We start from the raw sequence: 21,516 nt of genomic DNA, 5'->3' as shown, positions 1-21,516 counted from the left end.
GCTGTCTGAAAATGTTTTGTTTACTACATCACAATTCATTAATTTCAACTAGGTAGACACAATAGTTTTCTTTGAACTATAGAATTAAGTGATTACTTTGTTTTTATACCTTCGCGGACTTCATAACACCACACTTCTGTTGACCTCCAACAATCTCACCATTCTTCAGCAATCATAAATGAAACCTTTATTCTTAAGCCCAGATTAATTTTGAGTTAAAATGTGCATCGTGACTTTGCCTTCAATTCAGTGACTTCCTTTTCCAAATTCTGCCTTAATTTCTCTAATGTCCATATGTATAGCTACATAGCTCCATAACAGAATGTTTACTGGATCAAAAACAATGGAAAAGTCTCATTGTTCTAATGACAGCATCCAGACCAAACTGTATTAGCTACAGATAATTGCTTCCTAAATTGCTCAATTGGCAAGGAACGTCCTGGTTTAAAACCCCCTTGACCTTTATCTTTACAGAGCAAAGCATTTGTGAGCAAGATTTCTGGCAATGAAAAGTCTCTAAATTACACTCCTCTCTTGTTTCACTGCTTTAAAACTGAATGGAAAGAGAAGTCCTTAGTCTCAGGTATGTGAAATATAGATAGAGCAAATCATTAGCAGTCCTATTTTATTTCCAGTTGAGGCTGAACTAAGTGCAGCACAGCACAGATTTTTACAAAAAGAGTCCTAGTTGTGAAATTCACAGACACAAACCAGGAAGGAAACCCACGAGCAAAGAAACTGTGAAACCATCTAGTTCATCCTCCCATACTGAGGCAAGATCAAGTTTACCAGCAGTTTTACTAATTTCACTTAAAATCTTCCAGTGAAGGGCATTCCACAAAGCAACTGAAAAAGTCTGGTAGAAGCAGCATAATCTATTACTCATGAAACACTAAGAAACAGCAATGAGTGAAAAGAACGAGCAATAATGTTCTTTGCCAAATATCTGTTTTCCATTTAGTATTACTTCTTTACAGGACCTTTCTTTGTTTCATAGATGGATCCATAACTAACCATTATTAGAATGGAATTAATTCACAGGACAAGAGGCAATTCTTTAGAGATCTGCATAATTCACAGGACAAGAGGCAATTCTTTAGAGATCTGCATCTATAAAGTTAATTAAAAACAGTGCAATAGAGAAGAGACACTGGCATGAATGAGTTTTCCTTCAAGCACAAGAAGGATTCAGTAAAAAGCAAAACTAGAACTTCAATGAAAAAAAGGGGATATTAAACCAAAAGACCCAATAACAGAAAACTTCAGATTATTTATGATCATTTCAATTAAAACTGTTAAAAAATAAGATTTCATTTAAGATACAGATAACTAATCTCTGTTACTTTTACATGAATATGACAGAGTTAAATTATTCCAAGTGGAGTTTGATTAAATGTGATACAGCATAGTATTTGGTATCCTTTGCATCTTAATAAACTCTCTTCTTCAAAATGTCAGAGCTATGGTAAAGGAAAAGAGTTTTTTATTAGGATGTGATGGAAATAAACAATGGTTTACAAAACTGTAAATAAGAATGTTAAAGGAATAAAATGCGCAAGAATAGAAAAACTGTATCCCTCTTCTCTGCTGAACTAATCAGTATGAAAGTACTAGAATATATCTTGTCTTATATTTAGCTTCACATCAGTGTAAATTTGGCACAGCTTCTAACTTGGTGAGTGAGGAGTTGCAGTTTGTTTTGGCAGATGCTGCTGCTGCTGTCTTATAGTGCCAAAGGTCTGGAGGCTGCAGTCGTGTAGGATACATACAAAGCAAGTCCAATCCCCTGCTAGAACTAAAGTCCCTGCTAATTGATTATATCCACTTGTACATCTGATTGCTGTCTGGCAGGCATAAATTATTGTTTGGGGTATTTAGCAAAATGGAAGTGCTACAGTCAAATTAGACCTTCAAAAACAGGTAAAATTCTGCAAGAGGTAGTGGAAGTACTCTCTGATTTTCTTTATTGGATAGACACACAAAGGAGGTGAGAAAAGCTGTGCTCACAGAAATAACAGAAAACCTAACATATTAAGGGATGGATTCTGGCATGAAAAGTGCCCAATGTCCTTCACTGAACTGTAGAGTGATCCATGTAGCTGAGGTATTCTCAACAGCCTCATTCTACCACCTATCACTTGGGTGATCAACATCCACCTTGCTAAAAACTCCTTTCAGGTAGTTGTAGACAGTGATAAGGTCTTGCCTCAGCCTCCATTTCTCTAGGCTAAACAAGCCCAGTTCCTTCAGCTGCTCCTCATAAGGCTTGTTCTCCAGCCTCTTCACCACCTTCATTGCTCTTCTCTGGGAACACTCCAGGACCTCAATGTCTTTCTTGTAGTGAGGGGACCAAAACACAGTATTTGAGGTGTGACCTCACCAATGCTGAATGCACGGGTACAGTCACTTTCCTGGTCCTGCTGGCCACACTCTTTCTGATACAAGCCAAGATGCCATTGGCCTTCTTGGCCACCTGAGCACACTGCTGACTCATATTCAACCTGCAGTGAACCAACACTGCCAGGTCCTTCTCTGCCAGTCAGCTTTCCAGCCGCTCTTCCCCAAGCCTCTAGCACTGCATGGGGTGTTTTGTCCCAAGTGCAGGACTCGGCACTTGGCCTTGTAAACTTCGTGCCACTGGTCTCAGCCCATCAATCCAGCCTGTTCAGATCACTTTGCAGCTCTTCCCTATCCTCAAACAGATCTACACTTCCTCCCAGCTTAGTGTTATCTGTGAACTTACTAAGGGTACGTTCAATCCCTTCATCCAGGTCATTGACATAGATATTGAATAGGACTGGACCCAACACTGAGCGCTGGGGGACACCACTTGTGACCGGCCTCCAACTGGATTTAACTCCATTTCCCACCATTCTTTGGGCCTGGGCACCCAGTCAGTTTTTTACCCAGCAGAGGATGCACCTGTCCAGGCCAGTGGTAGCCAGTTTCTCAAGCAGAATACTGTGAGAAATAGCGTCAAAGACTTTGCTAAAGTCCAGGTACACTGTATCCACAGCCTTTCCCTCATCCTTTAAGCAGGTAACCTTGTCATAGAAGGAGATCAGGTTAGTTTGGCAGGACCTTCCTCTCATAAACCTGTTTGTGTTGTATGTGCTGTGTGACAGCACTCAAGATCACCAGCTCCATGACCTTCCCCGCCACTGAGGTCAGATTGACAGGCCCGTAGTTCCCTGGATCCTCCCTTCGACCCTTCTTGTAAATGAGGAACATAGGAAATCACTGGGTTGGAGGCAAAAGACAAAGAAGCTTGGAGCTGCTATTTTTTTTTCTGTTAGGGCAAGACTGGAGGAAGCAGAAGGAAGTTTTGTCTTGAAAGTCCATAGTATTAAAAAAACCACTGACTTACTAAATTCCCCCTCAGCTGAACCAGTCTTCAAAAAACCATATCTTTGGACATCTGATAGCCAAAGTGGGGGTAGAAAAAATGAAAGCTTGGAAAGACAATTAATCAATATTTCTGAACTTAATTATTATATACATCAACTAATTTCCCAAGGAATTATTCACGTTACTGTAAAATGTACCAAGCTGATAATAAAAGTCTTTTATGTTTTCCATTGAACACCTGTTTTTCTTTAGCCCATGGTTCTTTATACTCCTAGAGACAGTCAGAGGTATAAGAAAAGTTATTCAACTTGTTTTTCTGGTGTGCTCAATTTAAATGGGGATTCTGAAGTTCCCAGGTGAATTATTGTATTGAAGGGAGTATCTCAGTCTTTCACACTGTGAATGAATGGACCCAACAAGCTTTTTTTCTGATTTAAGGTCAGCTGTGTTATGATGCCCTCAGTCCTTTTTTTTGTAAGCTGACTTGAATGGCTGAACTGTTTATGTAACATGTTAAAAGTCTGTCATACTCAAGCACTATATTCGAAGTCTAACAAATGTATTTTACCTGGTCTTCAACATAACACCCTTACCTAAGCTAGCTACAAGGTTAGAGACAGAAATATATCAGTTCCCAGACGTTTGCATTTAAAAGACTGCTGTGAAGAAAATGGGATATTATATGTCATAAAATCATCATGTAATCAGAACAATAACAATGAGTTATTGTTTGGGCTCTGCTCCACCAAATTTTCCAGATGCTTTGAAAAATGCATAAATGTATAGCCTGTACTCAGTTAAAATAACTTCAGTTACTTTGGTGAGGTTACGCTAGACTGGCACAGCAACAGCTGAATGCAAGCTCAGCCCTCATTTGCAGCAATAAAATATAAAAAGTATGAAACATATTAAGAAAAAAAGAGCAAGTTTATTGATTACAGTCAACTGTATCATATTGTCAACGTAAAGTATGCAGTACATCTGAAAAGAAATGCATTAATATTGGTAAAATAAAGATAATAAACTGTGCTGATCACCTCCTAAGACTTTCCCTTCTTTGACATGCAAGAGTTTCATGCAGTTTAGTGCCAGCTTCTTTCCTGGAAGTTTCACAGCCCCATAACTCACAGTCTGAATTTACCTTCATGTCATTTGGAATATGTTCTACTCATCACAAGTATTTCCAAAAGACTTCTAGATGTTAATAATTGGCCTTGCAAATCCATCCTAGTCGTGCCCAAATCTCCTTGAAATGTGTGGCCAAAGCTGAGTGCAGAACTGAAATCAGCACATGCAAAAGTGTATTTTTCAAAGAGACTGAAGAGGGTTGGAGTTCTGTGAGCCAAACACCCTCTCATCCTCTAGCTCAAACTCTTTCAAAAAAAAAAAAAAAAGGGACATTTTATCCTTTCTACTGCAAGATAAGAACTGCTAATAGTGATACACAATGTTTCTCCCACTGTGATCTACTGCCTAGCTGATGCCTTCAATATGTACTATACGTCTCTTACATTTCCTCTTAAAGGCTTTTTGGCAGGTAGCACTGCTTTTAAAACATCAGCTGCTCTTTGTGTGCGAGAGTAAGAAATACTGGGAAGTGCCTATTTCTAACAGTTTATGACGCAGTTTCTCTGTCTTTATCAGGAGAGAATGGGTCTGGGACAAAATGCCAAGCCTTATGAGCCTGCCAAACAAAGTGTGGAGAAGCCCTTTCTAGTCTCAGATGCAAGGAAGCAGAACAGGTTCCTCTGTCCAAGTACTTTCTGCACCACCCAGCAAACTGGACAATTAATGCATCTGCCCAGTCAAAGATTCACAGACCACACACTTACATCCCAGATTTCAAAATCCTTAGTACTCAATTGACCAACAGGCCCTAAACTGCTCAGTGATTTGATGCAATATTTAAGAGCACAGTAACCCTGTTTGCAACCAGAGGAAAAGTAGGCAGTCTCTCTGTTCTGGGCTTAAGCACTTGGTTTAGATAACCTCACAGTCTTTTGTACTCATCTTCCAGTTCTGCTTGGGACATACCCGATTTATTTGCAAGTTTGAAAGTTTTCCTGATACCTACTTTACTCCTACAACAAGGTAACTAGAAGGGTTGTGAGAGTGAAAATTGTGTGCGAACTTTCTCAGCGATTGAGATTGTGAACGTTGCATTTACTCTCTAAGGGGAGATGAGTTACTGGGAGCATCAGCCCCTTCAGAACAAGTTGCAGCCTCATCCTCCTGAACTATATACATCTTCCTAACAAGATACAGGAGAATTCTCAAAGGAAATGATAAAAGTGGGAAAGTTCAAAGGAAAAAAGGAGGAAGAAAGAGAGAAGAAAATTTAAGTCCTATAAAACTTCAGGCAGGAGAAACAAAGTACTATAATTTTGTACTGTTATTAGTTTTATTTGGTTGGTTTTGCTCTAAACATGAGAGTTCATTTCTTCAACCCCCTATAGCAGTCAAAATATTACAGTGGAAGAATGAATGTACAAATGAATAGGGAGCAGCAGTGGCAGAGGTTATCACAGACAAGAAGCTTTGAATACCAGAGATGAAATACCAGTGTAAGTGCACCTGCCAGGGACTGAGATCTACTGCTGTAGATGTTCTCACGTGGCTATTCTGTTCAGTGAATTTGCTGCTTGTGGAGACAACTGTAGTACTTTCCTTTGGTCACCATAACCCATCTAGATTATTTTGATCTCAAGGTTACTGAAACATAAATAAATTCTTCAGTCATATGTTCCTACCATTTGTTTAGTGGTATACAATATGTATACTGCAAAGGCTTATCTTCTACATCCATAGGAAAGGACTCACCTCATGACTAGCCCTGCCCATAGCTTCCATTTAGATTTCAGGTTTTCAGCCACAAGATTTGAACTTTAGCTTAAAAATTTCTCTTCTCAATCATTATTCAGCTTTTTAAAGAATGGAAATATCATTCTAAAATTTTAATGTGAATAATAAAAGACAGTCCTGCTTCACGTGTCTGCACTTTTTCAATGTTTTCCTAAGATCAGCTACAAATACAGAATCCTTGCCACATCTATTTTTTCTCAAAAACCATTGTGAGATTTTCAGATCCTCATGAAGACCTCAGTTTAGATTCTGCTTTCATTGCATAATCAGCTGTTTACTCCTAGGTTACACTTGTCAACTGCAAAGAATATAAAGGTTTGGCAGAGGGAAAATGAAATATTTAATTGCAAAGAAAAAGGAACAGTAAGAGGAGTCATTGATTTGATAACAAATATTGGTATCTTGCAGGTTTCTGACAAAAGAAAGCTCTGTATTGACTGATGAACTTAGGAAAGGAAGAAGAAAAATCATGTTTGTCAAAATACATAATATGCACTGTGTAATATATTAAAGCATTACTATTAAACATTTTAAAATGCTTCAATTATCACTTGATCACCTGATATTTGTTGAATATACTCTTATGTCTTGAGCAAAACAGCTACAGAATACTTGAAAGCATTTGATTTAATACTGCTGGTACAATATCTTTAGGCAGAAATTTAAAAGATGCATATAAAGTAACTATAGCAAGTTGGGTACTTTGTTACTCTGTTCATAAATAAGTTGCAAAGATATTCACAACCTGAAGTCTGAATAGTAATCCAAGTATGACGCTTACAAGATGAAAGCTCAATCATTCATCACAAAGCATATGAATTCAGTTTTCTCTCTGTCCTTTGATTACTTGTCCTGCTTACAAAGACTGGCCTAATGGGAATTGAGGACACACATACACACACACTGTAAATCCACTAGAGGTATTTTCTGAAACTACTACTGCTCTTCGACCAGTTTTCTCCCAAAACGTTTGCTCAAACTTTATTTCTTTACCAGCCAAGAAAGACTAGCATTTTTTTCATTGTGAAAGGGACACCAGCAGTGGAGCTAATCGACATTTTCCACAAACATTTGCCCAAATAAAGCAACCAAATGTTACTGGTAGACATACAAGCAGAAAGAAAGACAAAAAGAAAAAAAGAAAGAATGAATAAGAATATATACTCTTTCTTTGTTAATTCTGATTGTTCTAGCAAATTATTATGTCCCATCAATTTAGAAAGACTTCAGGAAATCCCAGTGTATGACTATCTCAGAAGAGAGGATTCAAGCCCCGCATACGAAACTCCTTGAAATTTATCATTAGCTCTGTGTTGAATCAATTAATCTGCCTCTCTGAATTACTAATGTAATAATTCACATAAAATTGAAACAGAGTATTTCTTTTTCCGTATGTAAAGAACAGGATCAAAGCATGTCATAAAAAAGTGCAAAAGGAATTAGATGACAGAAGTCACAACCACTGATAGGCACTACAAATATGTTACTGTTTTTGGAACAAAATAAGTCTGTCCTGTTTTAGGACTGGACTAATGTGAACATGAATACAATTGTACACCCCCTAAACTTAATAAATTCTGCTTAAGACTTTGGGCCTGCAAAGTTGGAGGCATATGGTATTATTCAGAACAAGTTATCCCACTGACCTCAGTGGAAATGTCCACGGTGTCTGAAGTTAATTCTGCATATCTCTTTGCAGAAAAATGCACTAAATCTTCATGTTTTCCCTCTGAAACCTCATCAAGCTATGGGGATTAGAGCTCTCCTCAAGTATTTTCTGTGTTTTGCTGTCACCATGCTGTTGTTCATTTCCCACATTTTATTGGCATTCCTTTTTGACTAGAATTTACTTGGCAGTTCTTAGAGATTTTTGATAACATTATAACTAATTTCCATCACATCCACCCTCTCTCACAACAAAATTCTGAAGTGTCAAATGTCTGTCTCAGAAAGAATCATCAACAACCACTAATGAAAATTGTGCAGCCTTTCTGTCAAGCATTGCATCTCTTAGTAATGCTCTTACAGCAAACTACATAATAATTTTACTTTGGAATGTTTTTATTTTAATCAAAAGAATATAAATCCTTCAGTATTTTTTCCAATCCCTTTTTATCATTTTTATCTGTAGCTTAATTCCATGAAAAACACTAGGCTGTTGGATTGGGAAATGTATAGCACAATGGAGAGGTCAGAAGGACTGTCAATGGGTGTTTTGAGTTGTGACAACATAATTCATAGAAGACATTCATATAGCAACAACAGGTCATGGGAATTGCCTTAACCTGTCAGGTGATCAGCCAAATATATTGAGCCTTTGGTACAGGTGCTGCAACACAGGTATCTAGTGCCACTGGGATGCATTAAAGTGTAAAAATTACGTTCAGCTTACTAAGCACTTACACAGAGCTGGCAAGCATGCACAGTCCCAACCTCTTTGGGATCAGGAGCTTGGGCTGAGATGTGATAGTAAGTTTCTGATGTGACAAAAAGTGCCTATTGGATCCCTGCTCCCTTTCTTTTCATATCCTCTTCAAATGGCAGTTCCTGGTAGGTTCATTGATATTTTTCTAAAGTGATTTCATTGCTAAAAAAGCATTAGTTGGAAAGTTCCCTGCTGAAGCATTTCCTTTCCTTGGAGGAACTCAGTGTAAGAGGTCTGAGTGACTGGAAGTAGTCCTAAACCCTTCTCCCACCAGAGCATGATATGTCCAGGGAAGGCCTTGTATCTTCGTATCCTGTTCAGGTCAACTAACAGAGAGCTAATTAAGGAGTAGGACCCACCTTGAGACACCAAGATAGACACTTTAAAATTTTAATCCCTTTTAGGATTCTTCTAAGTTTTAGTTTTTTGTTGTTGTTTTACTTGCCTCCCACGCTGAAAAAATAGTCACACGGGGAATGTCTGAAGGAAGAAGAAAATAATGGGACAAAAAATTAATAGAAACCTTTAAAACATAAGAGGGATGGTTCCATAGGAAATCACGGGCACTACTTGTATTCCAGCCTATCACTTGTAAGAACTGAGGGATGTTGCAGCTGTCTCAAAATATTTTGTAAATCAAGGCATCCTGAAGGATGTAGGAGGGGTAGGCTTAAATAAAACAGATAATTCCAATGAAAAATAAGCCAGCTTCTCGCACCTGGAACAGGAATACACCAAAGGGTCTGATTCATTTTTGAGAAACTCTCAAAGTAAAAATGCTAGCCAGAACACTGGCCCCAGATTAAGTGAGCTACACAGATTCATAGACCCAGAGAAGACAATGTATCTTCAGAGGACACTTCACTGGGTGAAGGGAAGAAGGCCCTATTCTGCAGTCTCTTTGAGAAGAATTGAAGAATTTTCCCCTTTACAGAGGGTTAGACAGAGGGGACAATGCTCATTTACAGGCTAAGGAATAACAGAATGACAGGGTGAGACACCTGTACCACATATCGCTTGAATTCTTTACTGAAGCCCAGGGGGCTTCTGTGTATGGTGGCTCATTGTCGTGGCTGTTTCACTTTTCATGCCGCGGTCAGACATTAAGCCACTCACAACTGGTCCTTCTTAAATAAACTCCAGCAGCCTTTGATCTGCTTTATACAAGGCTTCCCAGCAGATACTGGCATCTACTTTGTTTTTCAGACAACATTGATGGAATGAGATTTATGAATAACTTCTGTCCTCTGAAGCAGTCTTGTTGCAAGCAGCTGAGTACATGCCACTCAATGGAAGACTCAGGATCAGCAATACAAGTTTGTTTCCTTCCTAAAACTTTTGGTAAATGTATTTTTCAAGGTGAGAACCACTGCCAGTGAGGTCAACACATGAAGGCTAATAGTTTTAGACTCAAGATCCCAACAAACGATTGACAGTAATGTTGAATACTTTTAACCAGATTAAAATGCAAGGCAGCTTCAGTGTGATGCTCACAGTGGAATTTTAAAATCGATGCATTTTATTACAAAGTACAACCATCAGAACAGCAAGTATCTCAGTTTCCAGTATCAGCCACAAAAAGAAATTCTTAAAAACACTGAAAAAAAAAAGTCACAACTTCTAAAAATAATTGCCCCACCACTGGATACTGTTCTGTTTTTTTCCCCACTAGCATATTGCTGTGTCTCTTACAGATTTGTGCATGTAAATGAAAGGATTCTGAGATGTACAGACACTCCAGCTGGAAATTATGCCTGATTCAAAACAATAAAATGAGAAACAGAACTGGTTTTAATCATAACCTTATCTACAAAAAATCACATAAAGAAATAAATGTACTAAAAAGTATTGTAAAGTAGACCACAATAATTCTTTATAATGGGATCTCATACTGCAAAAACTAAGGTTCCAGACATAACACAACTGAAATGGTTTAGTCTTCTCTGAAATGCAGTGAAATATGCCCCCAACCAATGTTTTTCAGCAAGTAGGTTGACTTTGTCTTTAGCAAAAGGGGAAAGATTCATTCCAAGGGTGGTAGTATATGCAAAAGTAGGTAAATGACCTTCAGAGTCCATTTAAAGTTCTAGCTCTTTTTCTTCCAGTAACTAGCCAGAACTCCAGGACACCGTTACTGACAGACTTATATACTCCATCCTGTTTTCTGCAATGAATCCCACATATTCTCTGTGAATTTAATTTTAAATGGTCACCATTTTTATTGCAACATCCTGTGACTAATTTATGTAGAACTTTGAGAATGTTTACATTTATTTCAATTTGGCTAATTAAAAAACAGATTCACTATGTAAGATTTTTGTTGATATTTTAAGTTCACAAGCACCAGTAACGGCTGGAGGTTCTTACCCTAAATGGAACAAGGCCGACCTGGATTCTAACCTGACTGCAAGTCCTCTGATCTGACTTATTTAAAGTAAGTGCTTCCTTGCTTATATCTACACACTGTAACCCTGAGCAAAATCAGAAACTCTTACTATGCATAAGTCTTTTACTCTTACTATGCATAAGTCTTTTCATGTTCTTTTATGATACGTTGCCTTATGTCCCGTAAACACCTACCTGGACATTTATCATACAAGCAGCACTTTTTTTTTTTTTTTATAGCTAAACAAAACAGGTTGAAATCACACACAAAAAAGTATTACATGGCCTGAATTCCAGATGGCTCGCCTCCTCCCTAAAGTAACAGTATCTCCTGAGGTGATCACAGTACTGTAGTTCTTTCCTCGTATGGAATACATGCAGTAGGAAGCTTTCCTCTGCTCTTTTGTCATCTTCTTTGCTGCTCTTTTATTTCATGACCTCTGAGTTAATCTTTCTGTTCTTCCTATTAGCAAGTTTAAGCAGGCAAACTTCAAACAGACTAGCAACGGGTCACAAGGTTTAATGGGCATGTAGATAATCATCTAAATTACATTTCTGGAGCTGATGGGCCAGACAGGCTTAGAGAGTAACTTTACCAGCTTTCACTGTTAATCAGCAGGGATTGTGTGTCTCAGTATGTATCTGCCTTCGCCTGCCTCCCCGAGGGGCTGGGTCATACTGACTGATTAGCAAAGGCAGCTGCATTAGTTTTCTTCTCCCACAAAGTGTGTTATGGAGGCCCAAATGACTTGAAAGGCAAATGTGACCACAGCTCAAACACCAAGCACTCTCTTCTCATCACTGTGGAATTGCTGGCCCTTCTCTTGCAGATTATGATACTCGGCACAACAGTTGTTGCCAATTTTTATGATCTGTTAACACTTACAAAGCCTCATGCTGAAGGCTCTTCTTTCACATCTATTGTAGTATCATCAAGAGGAAAATTCAACAGGCTATTTCATGTTTTCTGATGAATTGGAGAGCAGTGTATGATATGAACTGAAAAGAATACGGTAATTGAACATTCAATAGTGCATGCCCTTGATTTCAGCTTTGAAACACAAACTGTAGAGGGCTAGGTAAAGAGAATAACAGCTCTCTGTAAGATACAGAGAATTTTACAGATACAGAAATAGCAATGTAATCGCTATTTAATAATTTAATTGCATTTATTTATAATATTTAATTTTTATTAATTTTATTAATTTAATTAAATATTTAATTAATTTAATACTTTTGTGTGAACCTGGTTTTCACAATCAAGATACTTACAAAGCAAGTTGTATAAAATCTGAGCTCATCTTTGTCTTATATTGTTGGTTATGCTTTATAACTACATTCATTCAAAAAGGAATAAAAGCAGTGGAGGATTGGCTTCCTGACTTTGACAGAAGCTTGTCCTTGCATAGTAAATACTTCTCAATGATTCATATTACTTCTCTTTATCAAGTTGTTGAATAAACACAAAATTAGACCAATTAAACTATAATTAGCCACTCAATAATCTTTCACTGTCTTACTTAGGAGCAACATAGGCCAATACTAGCACTCTATAATAAAAACTGTTTCATATATTTATAGCTCTCTACAGAAAAGAATCTGAGTAACCAGATAAGAAGTTAACCAACTCTCTACTTTGAATCTCAGTTTATAACATTCTACTAGAAGAAACTACTGAGGAACAAAGTAAGATAATCAAAAACATTGATTTCCTTATTTGCCTCTTGAACTTTGAAAAGGAAGTTGAATTTGAACTTCATGCAAGTTTTCATAGGTAAAACTATGAAACCTTTATGACTCTATGATGGAGGTACAACTACTTCTGGCTGATGTTAGAGAGAGACATGAATTAGGCTAAATATTTCTATAATTTTCTAGTCCACAAGCACACGATTTCTCAAATTTCTGAACAAGGGCAACCACATTTTCCATGTTATCTGCGCCAGGTCCAGAAAGGAAAGACTGTTCCAAGTTGTCATAAAATCTTCAGATCTCAGAGTTGTTTCAAGTATTCACTAAAACATGGGATTATCCTATTTTCTGGTTGTTGTGTGGCAGCCTATGTTACCCACTCCATGCCAGATCATGAAACCCAGGACAAAATTTCAGTCATGTCACATCCTCTTTACCAATATAACGCACAGGGAAAGCAATCTGAATTTCAAATATGCATTGTGAGCATATAGCTGGAAGAGGTGACAGCCTTTTGGCAGTGCAGCAATAAATCACTTCAGGCTTCATTGTTCTGTTGTGCCATATGGCTGACTTGTAGAACTACCCATTTTGCTTTTACTTTGCGAAATCAGAATTATAAGATTATAATTAAAAGACCAAACTACTATGAAGAGATACTGAGTCATTACTATAACTCATTAATCTTCCCCTTATACAATCTTCATAACAACCAATACCCTCTACTTCACATTACAGCTTTCTAATGGCAAAATGTTGCTAATAATTTATTTCCACTAGCATCAAAAGATGAGATCATCAAAGCACAGTTATTATCTCCAGAGATGCATTAGTAGGCACACTTTCTTTTCTGCAGATTCATTTTTTTGATGCCAGATGTTAACAAAATAAGTCTAGTTAGATCAGACCCAAAGTACATTGAAGCTAATGGGACTCTTTTCCCTGTTCAAAGGGACTTGGGTTAAGGATATTTCCCTCTTCTTTTACTGTTATACACATCACAAAAAATGGATACAGAAATCCAAATGTTACTAAATCCAAACGTTACTAAATCCAAATGACAGTCTGCTTGGAGAGTCTCAGAACTGAATTAGCTGAGGTGTACTTCTACAGCTGTGCACTAAGCAACATGCAACTTTTCTGTCCCTTAAACTTGGCTCTAGACACTTTTACTGTGCACTCCTTGTGATATGCCTACAAGCATTAGAGAAAGTCTTGCAGACAGAATAAGTTTAGGTACCAGTAACCATGACACCACAATAGTACCGACCTGGACTGCCTTGCATGCCATGCAGCAGTGGTGACTTCTATATTCCCTGTACTTGCACTATCTTGCTCACAGGTGGCATAATAGCTCCAAAGCACTCTACTGTCACATCAGTAATTTAATGAATGCCACCATTCACAAAAAATGTAACCGAGGCACCACAGAGCTCTGGTGTGTCAAACAAAGCTACTGAAGTTTGATGATATAAGAATAACTTTTGCTCCAGTATAAACTGCAATGACCATTTGAAAAATAAAAACCAAAAAGAACCCCCCCCCAAACACCCAGATGCATGCGCAACATGTATTTTGCAAATATTTTGCCAATGTGCATGTACTGACTTGTCTTTGACTTGTAAAGTGGCAGTCTGATCATGGTTGTAAGACTTTGAGTGCTATCATATAGTGCAAGTTATTTCTCATTAATGAACTTTCCCTTCATGAATCAGGTACATTGACAGAAGGCAAACACTGACACAGCTATTTACCCATAACATAAGCTAAACATTTCAGCAAGGCTTCAGAAACTTTGGATGACCTTTTTTTTCCTCCCCACCCCCTTTTATTACTGTACTTTTAAACATGCCATTGCACTTCCTGGAGTTTGTGAAGGAGAATTGCTTGACTCATACTTTGCAGTTCTCATGGTTATGTGGCTTATCCAAAGACTTGTAAGGCTTTGCTCTTTACTGGGAGTTTATTCTTATATCCTGATACTGCACGGTTAGATGTGGAAGCATGGAAAAATTATGAGCTACACTCAGACTTCTTTACTTCACACGGTTAATATCGGCAACTGAAAGCTTGAAAGCAAGAGCTTTGCCTGCCATGGTGACTGAGATGGCTAAACTAGGTTCCCAGTGGAATCAAGGAAAAACAACAGCTCTTAGAGAGTGACTGAGAGTTCCCAAATATATCATCTGTTCCTCTTCAGAGATCTCAGGCGCCTTTACAAGGTGATATCATTAGTACAGCACACCAGGTATGTCTCAAGATCACCTGGCTCAGGGCCGCATGCTTGGAGCTGCCTCTGCCTACCCAGGGTACAGCTTCAGTTGTGCCCTCCTGTAGAGAGGGGCAGCCAGAAGGGAGCAACTTTTCTGTGGTACTCAGGCTGGGTCAGGATGCCTCTGAGTGCTCAGCCTCCAGACTGGCCTCAGACTGAGATGATTTGAGTATGTGGCTCCCTCTTTTCACTAAAGGGCTGAGATGATTTGAGTATGTGGCTCCCTCTTTTCACTAAAGGGCTCTACCCATCAGTTCATCAGGCTATACCTCTCCTGACCAAGATGGGCCACAATGCAGAAATACATGGAGGGATCACTGTGGAAGGCAGGGATAGGAAACAAGAACAAACACTAAAATGGTTGTGCTATGTGGAGTCTTCTGCAGAAATTGCAGGTATCGGTAGTCTAGCAAAATGCAACTGATTCTAGTGGTGTTATCAGGCCTGTATTATATTGAAATCATCTAAAACAACAAGAGTGAAAAAGGAGTGTAAGTAACAATCCTTTCTAAGTATGTGGGATGACTGCCTGATAACTTAGTGCACACAAAACCCCAATAGCCATCATATGAAATCAGCTTCTATGATAAGCTTTTCCAGAGAACAGTGTTCTCCCAGCAGCTGAATTGCCAATGCAGTATTTACCGTTGTAAATTCTCCTTTCACAGCCACCCACGATTGTTCACAGTTATTATTTAAAAAGACATTTCAATGCTGTGGTTTAAGCAAAGTACTTGCAAAAACTGGGCCTAGTCCAGTCTGTACTAGCAATCCACAATGGGTTCAGAGATAACACTGTGTCTACAGAGTCTACATCCACAGCACTTTATCTGTCTCAACACCTCCTCATTCTTCAGTACTCTACAGTACCTTCAGCGCAGGTATTGCAAGGCATCTGTCAGGCTGAAACGTCTAATCTTATGGCCCACCAGCACCAGTGGGATCTTGTTCACCAGCTGCAATCACACGGGTCATAATTTGACTCCTTAACACTTTCAGTCATGCAATTATGAGTTTCTGCTTGGCTAGATCCCAAGCAGATCTTCATCTTCTGTATCTTTAACGTGTCGTGCACGCCTATGGGATGACATCAGTAATTGTATGAATGGGGATAACATGTGAACACACAAAAGACTGTAATTGCTCTGTCAGGTCATTGAAGTTTATCTTTTATCGTTTTGTTCCTCACATAATAATACACTAATGGCATTTTTCTATGGCAGCATAATAGCAAAATAACCATTCAAGTGAGGATTCACCTAGCTGAGTGTCTGGAATAGAGGTATGTTCCTAGTAAGACTGTGCTAAACCACAAACACGCAGAAGAGGGAAAGCAAGGGGAGGAGATGCTAAATTTTCCATTGCTGAGATAGAAAGTGCTACAAACAGCACTAGCTGATGTCAAGAAATTCAGTGGTAATGAAGAGCGATATTGTTCCTAGTTTAAGACATTCTTAACTACAAGAGTGCTCCTCAAAGAAAGGGAAAATAAGAAAAATGAAGGCTGAAGGCTGCCTAAAAAATTCTCTCTCTTCAGGGGCTGATTATCACAGCAACTTGATACCTCTTCTGGCTAACGAACATAAGCAAAATTATTTCATTTGTGTCATCTCAGTCCTTATTGGCTTAAAGTTATTGAATCACTGAATGAGCATTCACATGGATTGTCTCAAAGCTGGTGGCAAGTTATTGATCAGTGATCTGTATAACACAACATCTCCCATGTACAATGCATCATAATACCAACAAACGTAGCTGCTGCCTGGAAACATCCGCTCTTTTCAGTCTCTGCGTGATACTTCCCGAGACGTTTCCTGGAGGGTATCTGTTATTAATCTTGCATCACATGTTAAGCATGAAACTTAAGTATATAGGGAAGACTAGGTACAACTGATATAAATTCAGGAGTGTAAGCAAAATGCAGTAAACTGGAAGACTATATGCTTTTCTCTAGGCAGCTAGACTGAACACGGACTCGAGCCTCAAAATTTGGGCTCTGTAATATGGCATCCTCAAAATGCTGAAAAGTATGATTATGGTCCTAGTCCAGCACAGCCTACTGGACATACAGGAAGAAACTGTCAAGCAAATTTTCATCCTGTGCATAAATAAATAGTTGCCTAAGTAGAAGCACAGTGAAACTCATCCTTTTGCTGGTTCTTTCCACCTTAGGCCTTAGATGTACCCGTTTTCTCTCTATGGCTTCTTTAGAGCCCAGCAGATATCTGACAGTGTACAGTGTTTACGGGAACCTGTGGTTACCAGATGATAGTGCAGTCTGCATTTGAAATCAACTGTGTAGGTGAAAGAAGTGAGTGATTTCTAGAGAAGACCCACAGTGTTACACTGATTTCCCCAAAAAAACAGATCTATGCTCTGTTGAGCTTTTGAGACCTTTCCTTAAATCAGCATATACTGGTCACTGATCAAGACACCAGCCTAACAGCCATATCTCTAATGCTGAAAGCCAAAAGGAGCTCAGTGCAGAACAGCACAAATGTAGAGAAGACCCATCACAATGGTTAATTATTCCTCTGACTCATCTACAAAATGATGTTTTAAATCATCATAAAAGTCTCTAACGAAGAAATCATGGCAAGCCTTAATATCCTCAGTGATATAGATATTGACAAGGCCAGAACACTGACTCTACAAAACATTTGTTCTGAGATATACACAGAAATTAACCCTCTACTTACGAATTAGCTCAGCATATATATTATTTACAACTTTACCTTCTATATCTTCATAAATATACTTTCTAGAAGCACCAAACTCTATTATTAGATTTAGGTGTTTGTTCACTTTATACTTACAGGGAATGGTGATTACACATCCCTTGATCTTTTACTATTTTAAAACCCCTTCAAATATTTTTTACATTTTCCTGAGGTGTTGTTTGACCATAAATACTCAGGAAAATTGCTAACAATTTCAGCCATTTTATGCAAGTGAATTTACTCACTAATATTGTATGTATAATGGAAGAGAATTTAGCCACATGTTTCTGTCAGAACAGGTTCTCCATTAGTCTAATTTGGAATTGTTCCCCTGATATTAATTGAACCATGTTGACATGCAACAGTTGAAAGTATAAGCCCTCACCTTTCTTTTTATGGCAGTCTCTCTAATCATTTTGTGGTTTTCATCTGAAATGCCTCCAATTTAAATGCATTCAATTTTACTCTATATTTGCTCCTCGAGGTTATATGAACACTGCTCTATCTTTCCTGGTGAGTGAGTTGAAGACACACAAACCCAAAATAATTTACGCTTTATTTAATAGATTAATAATAATGCAAATGTGTTAGTAGTATTTTGTGTGTTTTCATCCATAAATCACTTCTACAACTTCTGAATATGAAGTTCCTGTTCATTTAAAACCAAGTCTTTGGTTTTTTCTGTGCAGCTATTCACTCGCAAGAGCTTTAAACTCAATCTTGAGGTGAATTCCTTTCACAAAGAAAGCAGAAGTTGCCTTAAGCAGTACCTGCTACCACTCTTCTGTGCCCAGCTGCTCATTCCTGCCCCTGCACCTACCCCTTCCTTTGTGTTCACCTAGAGACTGGGAAACTTCTCCTAGAAACTAGTTAATTTAGAAAAAAAAAATGTTTTCTTATCTGGTTCATGAGTGACCGCAGGCAGGGAAAAGGATGCTTAAATTGGCCTTGCTCCTGGAAAAAATTACTGTCAGTGTTTCTGAAGAAAATTTGGAGTATAGGTTTGAATATTTCAGATCTAGTAATGGACTTTTTGCTTGTCTCAGCCACTCCCTCCTTGAAGAAAAGAGTTAGCATTCTGGACTGCACAGTAGTTAAAATATCCAACTTAAAATTTATGCCAATATACATTTGGAATGTTAATCATTTTTAATCAAATAAAGTTCTTTGAATCAATGCATTATCATTGGAAGAAAGCATATGCTTTTCTTTATATTTTTGTCCACAATCAGAAAGCTTAAAAAAAAAACAGAAAAGAAAAAAAAAGAACTTACATTATTTTTTTTTCAAGCTTGGGGCATTGCTTTTTGTTTTCTAAAAAATTCAAAACCACTGAAAAAAAATTCTCACCAGCTCTAGATCTGAGAAGGGCACTGAAGGTACAAAAGTTCACAGTGTCAGACAGGGTTCCCTAAACACATCACCAGTTACTTTCCATGATTGCAACTAGGCAAAGATTAACAATTAAAGAGGTAGTATCCAAGCATTTCAAGCAAGGCTCAGATAAATGTATTTGCATTTTAAAGATTATGGGCAGCGCAAGAATGAAAAAAAATATTTTGTCCTTTATGATCGTGTGTACATAGTCTGGTATCTTTCACCTGAAGGTAAAGCTGATACCCCTGTTTCAAGAGCTCACTGTTTTTCACTGCTTGCTTTGTATTCTGCCTATCTGGGTATCACGGCTTCATGGGTGATAAAGAAATGGTACCACTTCTCTCAAGGACACAATTTGAATATTGTTAACAATTGCACAAAAATAAGTTAAAGCACAACCGTTAACATTTCCATTTGCAGTCAAGCAATAATGTCAAAATGCAGAACTTGCAATGAAAGGCAACTAAAGCTGCTGAAGGTGCTATGATGATGCCACAGTTTATCCCCTACTAATTCGGGTTTAATGAGGATATTATAGGTGCTATCAAAAAGTATAGAGGACAATAGTTTTTCCCCTTTCAGGGGCTGCAGGGCTTGAAACTACACAATTCTTAACTCAAGAGCCTTGAAATTAATCCAGGATTATTCAACTGCATGAGAATTGTTAGAAGATTGGAAACAACATCCTGCACTCTGTCTTTTTTATTGTAACCTTCCTTATAGTATCATCTTGCAGTGAAACCTGAATATCCTAATGGGATTAAACATAAAAGAAAGTCAGGAAAAAAAGTCACTGGATTAGAATTTTAACTGAAGCCTTCTGTGAGAAAGACCTCACCACTATCAGTGACCTTTCTCTCCCCATGTGTGATCCCAGTTGTGCCTAGTCAAGTGTCCAAAGGAGACTCCATCAGTTCACGCTGTATTTATCCTTTTGCTCCTAAAACAGGTGTCTTGTTACTAAGAGAACAAGCATTCATGCCATTGATCAGGGTGTATTAACCTACCCTGCAGGACTGCATAATATTCTCTGATATGAAAAGCAGAATGTAATGATGCTGTTGAAGACCTGAGCTTTGTATTGGTAGAAAATATCACTTTGAGAAAAAAAGGCAATAAATTCTGTTCTAGCAAATACGGAAAAGAGAAAAACATGCAGGCTTTTAGTGTTTTAGAATGCCATTTCTATCTCAATCTCCAACCTTTGTTTGTTTTCATTCTCTGATAAATTTGCCTCTAACATATCTTAAAAAAATGTTGTTTTAGAATCTCACACTGTATCTTCAGAGCCCTCATTAGATACCACAAGAATGCTTTTCATCTCATTTTTACTCTAAACTCCTGAGGTCCTCCCTAGCTCTGAACAATTATTAATTAGAGAGCAGTTATTCACAGATGAGCAGAAACCTGAGATCAATCAAAAGAAACTTCTAAAACACTTTTAATTTTTATCATTCTAGATCTCTCTCTTTCTTCACAGTGCTCCAAAGATTCATACTAAGTCTCATAAACCCTATCATAATACATTAACAACAGTGTAAACTCTAGTGTGGGAGGATGTGTATGAGATGGAATTCCTGTTCCTACCCCCAGCTACATGCCCCAAATTGAGTAGAAAGAGGAGCTTTCCTCACATCTTTCCAGCTAGTGTGTTCTTCTAGTAACAGAACTCCAGCTCAACCTATTGCTGCTCTCCTCTTCACGCTAATTCACAGCCAAGATGGTGGGCAAATTGTTATACACTTGAACTGAATTTTTCTGTATTATATTTTTATTCTTATTTGTTTTACTGTAGCAATTACTAGATCTATTGCTGAGCCAGAAAAAAGAGCAAGAAGATGGTCCTTGACATTTTGAGCTTGTAAGTGTAAGAGAAGAGACAAGGAATAGAGGGCCAGACAGCACCATAATCAGGTATTTAGATCAGCAGTCAGTATGCTATGACTACTATATGCATTTTCTCTAACAGTTATGACGTGCAGATTGAGATAATTATTGTCAACATACATTTTGTTATCAGCATTTATAATCTCTCTGGCTCCTGTTTTAAGCACAGTGCTTATTTCTCAACAAGAAAAAAGGCCCTCTTGATCTGTCTTGATCGCATATAATGTTTTGCCTTCTTCCCACCCTGATCTCCCAACATGTTCTGCAGTATATAGAAAGAAACCCAAGAAGAGAAATAAGTTTTAAGAAAAGGATATATTGATATATGAAGATCTTTATAAAGAAGAAAAATAAAGATAGGATTAGACAATTGGCATGAACATGGATGATATGCACTTACTCTGGACTTAAGTTTTATATCCAAAACTTTGTGTAAATGCAGTATTTAATAAAACCGTAGCATTTAGTACTCAGATTCTAATCTCACCAAAACTGACTCTACATCAGTTTTGGCCCATGTACCTTGATTTATATCACTGAATGAACAG

At 38.0% G+C, this 21,516-nt stretch overlaps 1 protein-coding gene across 3 annotated transcripts in view; it reads right to left on the bottom strand.

Moving 5' to 3' along the window:
* The window catches only part of CPED1 (cadherin like and PC-esterase domain containing 1), a 145,994-nt gene that overhangs the window by 46,395 nt on the left and 78,083 nt on the right, over positions 1 to 21,516 (bottom strand). The window lies entirely within an intron of this gene.

This window comes from Cuculus canorus, chromosome 1, assembly GCF_017976375.1.
Source record: "Cuculus canorus isolate bCucCan1 chromosome 1, bCucCan1.pri, whole genome shotgun sequence".
Classification (NCBI taxonomy): Eukaryota; Metazoa; Chordata; class Aves; order Cuculiformes; family Cuculidae; genus Cuculus; species Cuculus canorus.
The sequence above is the reverse complement of the archived record's forward strand: the minus strand, read 5'-3'. Positions and strand labels throughout refer to the sequence as shown.